Here is a 12,487-nt window from a genome sequence, read left to right as displayed (position 1 = left end):
ATTCCATTAGGCCTCGTTTCTTGGGAATGGGCACAAATGTAAATCTCTTCCAGTTGGTGGCCGTCTTCCACACTTCTTGGCGTAGGTAAGTGAGCACCGCCAAGGCTACAGCATCAGTTGGTTGAAACTTTCCATTGGTGGTAGGTCAATTCCTGGAGTGGTGTCTTCTACAAATGTCTTCAGTGCAGCTCAGACGACTTCCTTCAATACCATTGTTTCTTGGTCATGTGTTACCTCTGGAAACGGTCAAATACTGACCAGTTCTTCTTGATAGAGACTCATTCCATCTTCTCCTGAGGCTTTCTTTATAATTCGATATTTTGCCCGTAGGATCTTTTAATATTGTACTTGAGACTTGAATGTTTGCTTCAGTTCTTTACACCAAGGAAATGCGGAGTGTTTTCTTTCTTTCTGGTTTTCTAACCTCAGGAGGTCTTTGCACATTCCACGAGAACCCTTCGTTCATCTTCTTGCGCTGCCTTTCGAAATCTTCTGGTCAGCTCATTGACTTCATCGTTTCTTCTGTTTGCTTCAGCTATTCTTTACTCAAAAGCTACTTTCCGTGTGCCTTCTGCCATTGATTTTGGTCTTACCTTTCTTTTTTTCAGTAGAAAGTTTTATTTCACATGTAACATATTGCAGTGAAAACCTCAGTGGGCTTTTCCAATCTTTTTTTAAAAAAAAAAACCATTTTATTAGGGGCTCATACAACTCTTATCACAATCCATACATATACATACATCAATTGTATAAAGCACATTCGCACATTCCCCGCCCCAATCATTCTCAAAGAATGACCGTTTTCTTTCTACCTGTACGATGTTCTTGGTATCATCGTAGGACTCATCTGGTCTTCAGTCATTAGAATTCAGGGATTAAATCTGTTCCGGAGATGGCCTCCGAATTCAGGTGTCCTTAGTTGCATCTTGCAGACTTGTCTCAGTTTTCTTCACCTTCAAGTTGAACTTGCACAGGAGTGGTTGATGTTATGCATGTGTATACACGCACACACACACACACACACACACACGTCTACTTTGATGGGCTTCCTGTAGATACTGGAAAGAACACAGAATGCTTTGTCCTGGCCGGTCATACTTGAACCCTCTAGCATGGTCCCAGCTTTCCCCCTTGGCTCATCACCCTCTTGAAGCCTTGTGATTTGCTGCCTGAGCGTGTCAAGCCTGTGCTAACCTCTCGCCACGCTGTTCCTCTGTATGAACCCCTCTTCTGGGGACTCACACTCGAGAACCTCGTTGTGCACCAAACACAACCTTGATGGCTAATGCTTTGTACTTTACCACCAACTTCCATCTCCATGACCCGTACATTCTGGAGAGTGTGTGTGTGGAGAGGAGGATGGCGAGGATCTTCCCAGATTGTCCCAAAGCCAGCCCTTCTGTATGTCTTCAGAGGGGTGGTGGATTCTAGAAGCACAGTGCTTGTGTGAGTATCATGGGGAGGTGAGATTTCTTCCTACTTCTGTCTCCGGTCAGTGAGCCCTGCTGTGCCAATGAGACTCTTCCTAAACATTGTGCTCATTTCTACGATTTCATTTATTATTCCTATTCAAAACGTGGCCATGTAGTAGTAATGCGTGCTGTCCTCACCAACTAGAGGTCATTGTTTGACCAGCAAGTCCAGCATCAAATGTGCCATTCGGTTGGCTACCAATGGGATCGGTTCCTCTAATATAGCAGAGGACTTGTTGACAGCGGTTTGACCCCTCCCACCCTCTTTCTCCTGTTGATTCAAAGAAAGCCAAGGAGGTGTCCCTTCCCACTGGAGATGCTTTGGGAACTAGGCTCCTGGTTACTGTGCAGCCTGTGATCGGTGGTGGCAGCCCATCCCAGCCCCAACTCTTCCTATTCCCTGACCCCTGCTCCCAGAGCGCCCCATCACACGAGCACCCTGGCCGCTTGCCCCCCATCACTGTCATGCCCTGCGTCTATCTGCTTCATTTGCAGCTGCAGCGCACGCATTGTGGAATATTCCCGTACACCCCACTCTGTGGATCCTCTTTGGCAAGCCTACCGCTTCCATTGGCTGTTTGCAGAGGTCTGAATGCAGCCGGGGCATTTTATAATCCCACCAAGAGTCAAGCAGACTTGAACCTCGGGCAAGCCTTGCCCACGGGCTGAAATAGTACCGTTTAACCCGTCCATTCCCACGGGGCAGTCATTTAAACAGCCAGGCTCTGGTTTTGATACACATTTTCTCACATGATAGGTGAAGGGTTTGATATGTACAAATGTGTTTGATACAACTGATGCATGGATTGTTATAAGAGCTGTAAGTGCCCCCAATAAAACTATAAATATATATTTAAAATTTCATTTTTTCTTTTTTAGGGGACTTTGGTCTGTTTTAGGAAATTGGTTTTATTTTAACGTGCCTCTGTGCCTTAGCTTCTGCCACCGTGAGGGACCACAGGTAGGCCACTAGCTGCCAGTTGAGGTTGTACCTCTCGGTGAGGCTGTGGATGCTCTGTTTTCTGATGTTTCTGAGTTTACCTGCCAGGTAGGCCCCTAAAGCCCAATCACTGTTGTTGTTATTGTCCTTAGGTGCCCTGGAGTTGGTTGTGACCCAGAGTGACCTTACACAACAGAACAAAGCACAGCCTGGCCCCTGACCCTCTTCACAGTCAGAGCCACTGTCCCCGTCCATCTCATACAGGCACTTGAAAGGATTCTCCAAACCAAAAATCCAAACCCACTGCCAGCGAACCCATGTGGACTCAGCTACACTCTAGCACAGGGTAGAATTTCCCCTGTGGGTTTCTGTGACTGCAACCTTTTCTGGAGTAAAAAGCCCCATCTTTCTCCTGAGGAGCGACTGGTAGTTTCAATCAGCTGACCTGGCAGTTAGCAGCCCAATGCATAACTATTCCACCAAAGGGTTCACAGTCGTGGTTTCAATCTCACATCCTTCTTAAAACACATGTTTGTGGGATCTTACTCGAAATGGCTAGTCAAGAGTGTATTTATTTGTTTAGCATGTAGCAAGAGGCCAACGACCAAAATAAAATCTGCTTTGGGGAAGAAAATAAATTAAGCATATTAAAGTTGCCATTTAATATCCTTTGAGGACTGAAAAAGGGGGGAAAAAGTGCATTTCTTCGGAGCCATTCAACCTCACTGATCTGAGCTCAGTCAAACGGTTAGTCATGTTTTCTTTCCGTACATGGTGGTGATGGATAGTTTTCAAACTTTCTAAGCTCTGAAGTCGAAGCGAGTAAATGGTCTCTTTCTTATACGCGGTGGTTGGTGGTTAGCAGTCACTCCCAGGCTTGTTTCACACACCCTTTTCCTGAGTACTCCTTCCAGAACCTGCCTGCCTGGAATGCCTCCTCAGGCCCACGGCGGGGAGCGCAGCTCTACTCGGATACACAGGCAGTCTCCCGAGACAGCTGGAGGTGCTAGTAGCAGGTCCGACGTCATGGATGGTGAGCGGCAGGCGGTGTAGACAGCACCAGAGTAGTGGGGATGATGGTCAGCAAGGAGCCCGAGGGCACCAGACAAAAGCAAAAGAACAAACTCACCGCCAGCGAGTCCATCAGACTCAGAGATCCCACAGGACAGGGTAGAACTGCCCCCGTGGGTTCCGAGACCATGACTCTTTAGGGAAGCAGGCAGCCTCATCTTTCTCCTGAGGAGTGGCGGGTGGTTTGGAACTGCTGACCTCATGCTGAGCTAGCAGCTCAGTGCTGTACCACGAAGGCAGGAGCAGGGGCAGGGGCCAAATAGGATCTCCACAATATTTGCTTAATGCCCTTGATTTATCTTCCTTGAGATTACTGGTGTTCTAGGAAATCCTCAAATGCCCTGTTGCCCATCAGGCAAAGGCGCCTCTTACCATGTTCTCACCTTTCAAGTTCAGGATATCCTGAGGTGGGAGCAAGCAGAGCAAAACACCAGGGCAAAAAGGGGATCCGTCCTTTCTGTCGACTTCCGACACCTGCTGTGCACCCCCATGCAATTCTGTCGGTGTCCGCCTTGGCCATCTTCCTAGCTTCTCATGGCTTTGCCGCTTGTGCTCGGTAGATTTTATGTCTGCCAGAATTTGTATGAAAGCCCAGGGGTGGCTTCCACCCCATCAACCAGATCACATCCTGATGATACCCTCCTGATGAAAGGGTGTGGCCTTTTCTCCCAGAGAGCCAATGAGAACTTCTCCTTCCTCCCTGGCCCTTCACCTGCCACCCTGCTGGGACACCCTTTCTGCCTCCAGGGGCAGCCCTAGGTGGGCTGCTGACCCAGAGAGCCAACCTCTGAGCTCTGGGAACCCTGCCATGGACCAACTGACTTTGGATCCGTGTGGCTCTGCACCCACCGGCTCGTGATCTCTCTGCATCCCACCTCTCCTTTCTGCATCATCGGCCTTCAGCTACGTGAGTCTGAAGAGGGTTCTGTGGAGTCGAGGTGGACTGGACGCTCTCGGTATTAAGTTACTGCTAGATGTCAAGCTCTTCCCTCCGCAGAGATGAGTGTCTGTTTTTGTGATTCTGTATCCATTAAGTTCCATGTGTGCAAAGATCACGAGGCGCACGAGGGCTGCCAAGAAAGAAGTGTCTGTTGCTATTGGGCCAGAGAAATGGTAATGACTGCAAGTTTCGCCCAGATCCTGGTGCTGACAGACAGCTGACCTCGGGAAGTAGGAGAGACTGGACTTGGACCAACAAGAAGGGCTGAGGAGCCCAGGAGGGAGAGAGGACACATCGCTGGTGAGCAATGAAGAAAAGAGACGGCTGCGGGGGAAACCAGGTTGTGAAGACGTGGTTAGAGGGTGGCCATTATCCTCAGATCCCCACGAGGCCCAGGTTAATTCAGGAGATGGGAGTTTGCTCTTGAACTTGAAGTGCAAGCTTGGGGTTTGGTCGGAGGGCAGCTAATGAAACTGGATCCAGTCAGGCTTCTGGCATCCCTGGCTCTGCTCAGAAAGCCTTTGGAATTTGCAGAACATCAAAGCGAAAGCCGAAGCAGCAGCTGCTGCTGTACCTTGGCGCCCAGCAATTCCTCCAGGGAGGAGGCCCCATCACAGAAGGGAGAAGGTGACTGTGACCTGCCCGGACAGATTTCAGCGTGGCGGGGCAGCCTTCACTTTGCAAGAGGATCCCCTGCTGACTGGGAGAAGCGCACCTGGCCAGGTTCTCGGAATTCCCACCCCAAGGTTTTCTAGACTTTGCGCACTGTGTTCTTCCAAGAGATGCACTAGCTGATCTCAGCCACCCTCCCACCGAATAAAGCCTCTACTTCTCTGCAAACCCCACAGCTCCGAGTCAGCACTGATGCACAAGCCCCTCGAGAGGACACAGGAAAGTGCCCCTGTGGGCTTCCAGGACGATTTCTTCCCAGGAGTAGACAGCCTCATGAGTCTTCCATGGACGGGCTGGTGGATTCACACTGCTGACCTGTGGTTTGCAGCTCAATGAAGCGCGTGTCACCAGGGCTCCGGAGAAAGACGAGGCTTTCTACTCCCAGAACAAGTTACAGCCTTGGAAACCCACAGGGACAGTTCAACTCTGCCCTCCACTGTCTCTGTGAATTATAATCCACTCGACGCCGTGAATTTGTTTTTTTTTTACTTTTCTCTGTAAATTAGGAGGGCCTGGTAGTGCAGTGGGTTAAACATCGGACTCCTTGCCTCAAGGTTGATGGTTCGAAGCCGTCAGTGCTCCTCGGGAGAAAGATGAGGCTGTCTGCACCTAAATATTTACATTCTCAGAAATCCAAGGGACAGCTCTGCTCTGTCCCAGAAGGTCTCTATGTGTCAGAATGGACTTGCCAGCAGGGGGGTTGGTTTCGGTTTTCTCAGTAAGTCAGCTGAGGAGCAAGTATTTCCACGATTAAATTTCCACATACGTTAATCATTTTGGCCAACGAGCTGAGGATACAAAGGCAAGTCTGATCTTTTAATAAAGAAAGCGGGACTCCCCACCTCACAGAAGTGAGGAGAAGACAGGCGTTTTCCAGCCTGGCTGGACGGACAGTGGGGGGGCTCATCTCTCTTTGGGCGTGAAATCATTCGCGTTTCCAATGGAGAAGAGAAATAAAATGGCCAAGCTTAGGAATCCCTGGAAATGTACAGTTTCCTATGAGTGCCCCAAAGGCACATTCCCTGGAAGGATTTGGGGAATGTTTCTTATCTTCCTGGGAATGAAACACCAAGCTCCAACTCCCCAGCCCCCTCGTAACAGGTAAGTCCATTCTAACTTTCAGTAATTCGTTTTTTATTAAAATAAGGGAGTGCAGTATACATTTTAGTGACTGGGTTAAATAGGCATTAACAGGCTCTGGGAATCCAACCACAATTTGTTACACCGCTCCTTGGGGGAAATGGATTCTAAGTGCCCAATAACCAGCTCACACATAGACGTCTGAATCATAGTCCATCTGAGAATAAGGCACGGTTTGTGGTAGTGACGCCTGCCATTGGCTTGCTGGAGAAGTGCACAGAAGGGACCTATACTCGGCGGCACATGTGTGGTGAGCCTGGCGAGTCTGGACCTGAACAAAGCTTCCTGCTGCGTGGGCACGGCACGTGCAGGGATCAAAACCAACTGCTAGACAGGCTAGATGCAACGGGGGATTCTAGGCGGCTTTGCAAGGGCGGATGAAAAGAATGAAGGGGCCAATGAATCATGGAAGGAGGGGAGAGGCGAGGGGTGAGGATGAGCTGAGAGAGAACGGAGGAAACGGAGAAGAAAGGGAAAGAACAAGGAGAGAGACTCCCAGGAAACCCCAACTCCCTGCCGCGGAGGCCACTTCAACTCAGCGATCCTGCGTGATGGGCTCGAACGGCCCCTGCGGGGCTCTGAGGCTGGAACTCTTGACCGGGTAGAAAGCCGCATCTTTCTTACAGAGCACTGGCGCCTCCTGAGTGCTGGCTTTGCCGGGAGCAGCGCAGGCATAACCTCTGCACCACCAGGGTTCCCGAATGGAGCTAGAAGTGTGTTATTAGGAGAGTTGGACATTTGTGAATCTAGGACAGCGCTTTAAAAAGTTTGGGCGGAAATGGGATTAGGGGGGCAGTGGGATTTTTCCACGAATTTTTTTGAAGCCCCTGCATTGGGATTCTGCATTGCATAAATGTATATGGGATTCTGCATTGCGTAAATGCATATGGGATTCTGCATTGCGTAAATGCATATGGGATTCTGCATTGCGTAAATGCATATGGGATTCTGCATTGCATAAATGCATATGGGATTCTGCATTGCATAAATGCATATGGGATTCTGCTTTGCATAAATGTATATGGGATTCTGCATTGCATAAATGCATATGGGATTCTGCATTGTGTAAATGTACATGGGATTCTGCATTGCATAAATGTAATGGTTTTAATGTGGTCATGCAGGAGAATATCCTTAGGACTTAGGAGATATATGCTTAACTATTTATGGTAACTATTTATGGGTTACCCGAGTCTATTCCCTTACATGAATAGGAAGTGTGCATGCTTGTGTGTGTGTGTGTGTGTGTGTGGAATCTGAGAAGCTGGATTATATGAAGGAGTGGAGGAAGGCTTATTACAACCTTCCACATGCAGATGACACAGCCTTGCTCGCTGACAGTGAGGAGGACCTGAAGCCCTTGCTGATGAAGATCAAGGATGGCAGCCTTCAGGGTGGATTACGACTCAATGTAAAGAAAACCAAAATCCTCACAACCAGACCAATAGGCAACATCATGATAAACGGAGAAAAGGGTGAAGTGGCCCAGGGCTTCATCTTGCTTGGATCCACAATCAGTGTCCATGGAAATAGCAGCCGAGAGATGGAACAGTGCATTCGTTGCCTTGGGTCATTCTGCTGCAGAAGTGTGGGAAAGAATGATGTTACTTTGAAGACCACGGTGCACCGGACCCAAGCCATGGTGTTTGAATTGGCCTCATAGGCATGTGAAAGCTGGGCATTGATTAGAAAGGACGAAGAAGAATCAGTACATTTGAAGGATGGAGCTGGTGGAGAACATGGAACGCACCACGGATGGCCAAACGGACAGACAGTTCTGTCTTGGAGGACGTACAGCCAGGATGCTCTTTAGAGGCAAGGCTGGCAAGACGTCATCTCACGTACTTTGGACACGTTGTCAGAAGAGACCCGTTTCTGGAAAGGGACATCTTGCTCGATGAAGTAGAAAGGCAGGGACAACAAGGAAAGGCGCCAAGGAGATGGATCGGCACAGTGGCTGCAACAGTGGGCTCAAGAGTAACAGCAATGAGCATAGAGCAGGCCTGGAGGGTGCTTTGTTCTGTGGGTTGCTTGCTCTTAGTCGGGACAGACTTGATGGCACTGAACAGCATTAAGCTGTTGTGTGTATCTGTCAGCGTCACCATAAGGCTCATTGTGTGTCAGCAGTCTCACTGTAGCGCAGTGGTCTTCAATCTTCCTAATGCCATGACCCTTTAATACAGTTCCTCTTGTTGTGGTGACCCCTCAACCATGAAATTATTTCCGTTGTTACTTCATCATTGTAATTTTGCTACTGTTATGAATCGTCGTGTAAACATCTGATATGCAGGATGCGTTTTCAATGTTACAAATTGAACATAATTATAACATAGTGACTAATCACAAAAACAATATAGATTGCGAAATATTTATTTCTAATTACAAATAAGTGACATTTTGTCTTGAAGCATGATGTGGCACCAGTAACAGTCTTCATAGAACAACAGTAAACTACATTACTACATTTTCCGACAGTCTGCGTAAAAAGCCAACCTCAGTGTGAAGGTGGAGAGATAGCGTCTTTCTCACCAGCGTATCTGCATGTGGGCGGACCCTCCTGGAGACGGATAGAGGAGCGGTGTCTCGGTTCCTAAGACTATCGGATATATGTGTTTTCCAAAGGTCTTAGGAGACCCCTGTGAAAGGGCCAAAGGGGTCGCAGCCCACAGGTTGAGAACCGCTGCTGTAGAGGCAATGCCATTGATTACACTTAGACGGAACTGACTATGCCCGTCCCTCACCAGTCGTTTTCCCTGGCATCTATGACGTCGCCAATAGTGCTTTCCTCACAGCACAGCTCCAGAAATTGCCCTTCAGCGTTCAGTTCAGTTCACTTTCAGCTCATGGGAAGCAGGGATGGCAAGATTCCATCCAGCATACTTTGGACACGTCGCGAGGAGAAGCCAGTCCCTGGAGAAGGGCGTCATGTTGGGTCAGGGGAAGGCCCTCCAGCAGATGGACGGACCCACGGCTGCGACTATGGGCCCAGGCATCGCAGCATCTGTGAGGATGGCGCAGGACTGGGCAGTGTTTGGCTCTGTGGGTCGGAACCAACTCGGTGGCACCTACCAACAGTAACAGTGCCTCATGGCAGCCTGTGGGACAGTAGGCGGCCTCTGAGACTCAGGAAGAAATGTTGTATGTGTCCCTCCCTGTCTCCACCAGCGTCAGTTAAACGCCACTTCCCTTTCCACTACCTCCCTTGTCTGTATTTCCTTGGGTGGCCGGTGAGGTGGAGAGACTCAGGGACATAGGGTACTCATGTGGACCCATGATGAGTAGACTGTCCACAAGGTCTCTTCTCTCCTCCTTTCCCCTTGGAAGAAGCAGACTTCCATGTCCACACTTCCCTCACACACGTGCCAGAAATGATTCCCAGTAAAGAGAGTACCCAGCATCCACCTGTCATAAGGCATGGGGTTGCGGACGGCAAGGTCGGAAGTTGGAACCCCCTAGCCTCTGCTCGGGAGATAGACTGCACTTTCTACTACAGACCCAGAAACGCACACAGGCAGCTCCACCTTGTCCTAGAGGGTCGCTGTGAGTCAGCATCGACCTGATGGCAGAGGGTGGGATCTTCAGTAGATCCATGAGAAAAGTGAGGTTTGGAATCTTAGCTAGAATCTCTGGCTGGTGAAGATGGTGAAGCCCTGGGCTCCTAGTTAAAAGGTTGGCAGTTGGAACCCACTCTGAAGTGCCTCCGAATCAAGGCCTCGTGAGCTGCTTCTGGGAGGTCACATCCGTGAAAACCCTTAGGAGCATGGTTCTCCTCTGAGCTACTGGGATTCAGAAGTAACTGGAAGGCGACGCTTTCCTTTTGCAGCATCTTTTAGTATCCCGTGGGAGGGTGGAGTGCCCTGCAGTATCTTGTAGTTGTATCTCTTTCACCCCCGCGGCAAAAGGTGGAACGTTGGAACTAGAAGGATCCAGGCCATATTCCCAGAAGAGTGCAGTCCTCCCTGAGAATGCCATCAACACGTATTCCGGACATCATAGGAAGCCTCTTCTTGAGACAAGTGCTCAGCCACGGGGACAGTGTCACCTCGCTGTGGATCGGCACCGGAACCCCCATTTATCTAGGGGTAGAAAGTCTCCCCAGGAGACACGCGCATTTCCCCAACGTGGTCATTTATGTTATCATAGGACCACACGATCCCTTGCACACTTATGTAATTTTATAGCAAAGAAGAGTTATCCGGACAAAACGATTCCAGCCGCTTTGGGGCTGCCGTCTTTAACTTGAACCAGATTTCTTTCCAGGGAGCCCCGAACGGCCTGCCTTGATTCCAGCCAGACCTGCTAGCCATGGCCACGGCGTCATCCTGAAGATCAGAGTGCTGCTTGTGTTCAACCAACAGAGTGTCTCCATGCTTCGATTCGCCTGATCACAGATATCACACCAAGCCTTTTACTTAGGCTGGGAGTACTGTTTGGGGATGGAGGGGCGGTTTAATCTGATTAGACAGTTTCTGGAAGCAGTAACATCGGCGGGTTCAGTTCTCTTCCTGATGGCATGCGAGCAAAGTGAACATCTCAGCAGTGTCGGAAGCCAATCTGCTGTGTTCTGCTTCCTACCCAACATCTTGTGGAAGATACTCTGCTAATGCAACGGTTAAAGACCTTGGCTGCTAACTGAAAAGTCAGCTGTTCGAAACCACCAGCCACTCCCCAGGAGAAAGAGGAGGCCTTCTATTCTTGTCAAGAGTTACAGTCTCAGAAACCGACAGAGACAGTTCTACCCTGTCTCATAGGGTCGCCGTGAGTCGGTGTCCGCTTGATCGCAGTGTTTTGTTTTGTTTCTTGGGACATCTTGTGGTGCAAGGGTTACAGAGCGTGGCTGCTAACGGACAGGTCAGTGGTTTGAACTCGCCATCCTCTCCGTGGGTGGAAGATGAGACTGCTTGCTTCCGTAGAGATTGCAGCCTTGGGAACCCTGTGGGGGCATTTCTACTTGGGTCTGGGGGTCGCCATGAGCCAGAACCGACAGGACAGGACAAGAACACCATTTTGTGGACCTTTCAAAGAGTACCCTGTGCAAACAGATATTCTGATGTTTTCACTTCACTACTAGCAATATTGTCTCCCCCCGCCCTGCTCCCCCTAAAAACACCCCTTTTATTTAAAAACTCATTAACACTGAGTCAATACCAACTCAAAGAGCTCCTCAAGGACAGGACAGAACTGCCCTTGTGGGTTTCCAAGAACGGATCTCTCTCTGGGAGCGGAAAGCCTCATCTTTCTCCTGTGGAGCTGCTGTTGGTTTTGAACTGCTGACCTTGGGCTTAGCAGTCCAACATATTACCACTCTTCGTTAATAAGGAGTTTCCTTTTTAGGGGAACCAGCGATTATGCGTTGGGCTGCTTACTGCAAGCTCAGTGGTTGGAAACCGTCAGCTGCCCTGTGGGAGGAAGATGGGGCTTTCTATTACTCTCAGATAGCAGACATCCCCAGGGGCAGTTCTCCCTGTGCGCCTGGGTCGCTATGAGTCGGCACGGCCTCCTTGGTGGTACGTCTGGTTTTGAGGGGCATTAAGTGCAGCCTGACTTGAGGTGACCCCGTTTGCCTTAGAGCAGAGCCGTGCGGCATAGGGTTTCATGTGGTTGAGTTTGTGGAAGTAGATGGCCAGGCCTTTCTTTTGAGGTGCCTCTGGGTGGGCCTGAACCGACAAACCTTTGGGGTGGCTAAGTGTGGTGACGGTCCACATCCCCCAGTGACTCCACGCCGTGCAAAGGAGTGGCCAGGGAAGACCATCCTTAGGGCCGTAGCTGGGAAAGCGTCATGCAGAAGGATTCAGAAGTGCTCCCTTAGGCCGAAACCAGGCAGAGAAATTATGCACATTAAGTGCTTTCCATCGCAAAAACACAGACCTAGGAAGCATCGGGATAAATGCATTTGCCTTCTCTTTCCTATTTTAACTTTGTTTTCGCGTGGTAACCTGCCGTGCCAACGATCCATGAAGCCCCGGCGGCATAGTGAGTTACGCTGCTCACTCCAAGGTCAACAGTTCGAAACCACTCTTCCTCCCTTTGGAGGAAGGGCAGGCTTGCTGCTTCCTTGAAGAGGTTACAGTTACGGAAACACACAGGGGCCCTTCCACCCAGTCGGGTAGGGTCTCTAAGAGTCAGAGTCGACTGGATGGCAGGGAGTTGTTTTGGAGTTTCGTATTGTAACGGTTTGTGATGAAACCAGCCAGTGCCGTGCCAGCAGTGCTGTTTTAGAATGGAATGCCGGCGTTGAGGGTTGGGATCTTA

At 49.7% G+C, this 12,487-nt stretch overlaps 1 protein-coding gene across 2 annotated transcripts in view; it reads left to right on the top strand.

Annotated features, from left to right (window-relative positions):
- The window catches only part of LOC142461636 (phospholipid-transporting ATPase IB), a 481,622-nt gene that overhangs the window by 173,623 nt on the left and 295,512 nt on the right, over positions 1 to 12,487 (top strand). The window lies entirely within an intron of this gene.

The sequence above is a fragment of the Tenrec ecaudatus genome, chromosome 11, assembly GCF_050624435.1.
Source record: "Tenrec ecaudatus isolate mTenEca1 chromosome 11, mTenEca1.hap1, whole genome shotgun sequence".
Taxonomy (NCBI): domain Eukaryota; kingdom Metazoa; phylum Chordata; class Mammalia; order Afrosoricida; family Tenrecidae; genus Tenrec; species Tenrec ecaudatus.
This window is presented reverse-complemented; position numbering and strand designations above follow the sequence as displayed.